The sequence below is a fragment of the Colobus angolensis genome, unplaced genomic scaffold, assembly GCF_000951035.1.
Source record: "Colobus angolensis palliatus isolate OR3802 unplaced genomic scaffold, Cang.pa_1.0 Scaffold137, whole genome shotgun sequence".
NCBI classification, from domain to species: domain Eukaryota; kingdom Metazoa; phylum Chordata; class Mammalia; order Primates; family Cercopithecidae; genus Colobus; species Colobus angolensis.
Genome location: NW_012114455.1, coordinates 6,823,690 through 6,824,242, shown reverse-complemented (window position 1 = coordinate 6,824,242; position 553 = coordinate 6,823,690).

Here is a 553-nt window from a genome sequence, read left to right as displayed (position 1 = left end):
AGGAGATGTTGTTCAAATACTAAGGACATCTGACCAGAGGCAGGGCCCTGGCAGCATCTGGGGTTTGAGACAGAGTGGAGTTCTCAAAGGCAGGCACGTGCAGGAGAGGGGCAGGCTGTCACAGCCCTTGATCGTCAGGTGCCGTTTCGGGGCTGGCATCATTCACTGGGGAGCAGGAGGACAAACCAGAGCGCAAGGTGGCAGCTCAGTCAGGGGCTTGGCACGGAAGGACATGAGCAGGGCGGGGAGGAGCCTGCTGGGCACTGAGAGTTCCCAAGGCGCTTTGACTCAGGACCCAGTTGCAGACATTGCCTTCCATGGCAAGAACAGGCTCCCAAGCTGACTGTCAGAGACTCTTCCTCAGCTCTCCCACAGGCAGCCCTTAGTTACATATGGCTGTCTATGGTTATTTACAGCCAAGTGCGGTGGCTCACGCTCGTAATCCCAGCACTTTGGGAGGCTGAGTGGGGTGAATCACCTGAGGTCAGGAGTTCAAGACCAGCCTGGCCAACATGGTGAAACCCCCGTCTCTACTAAAAATACAAAAATTAGC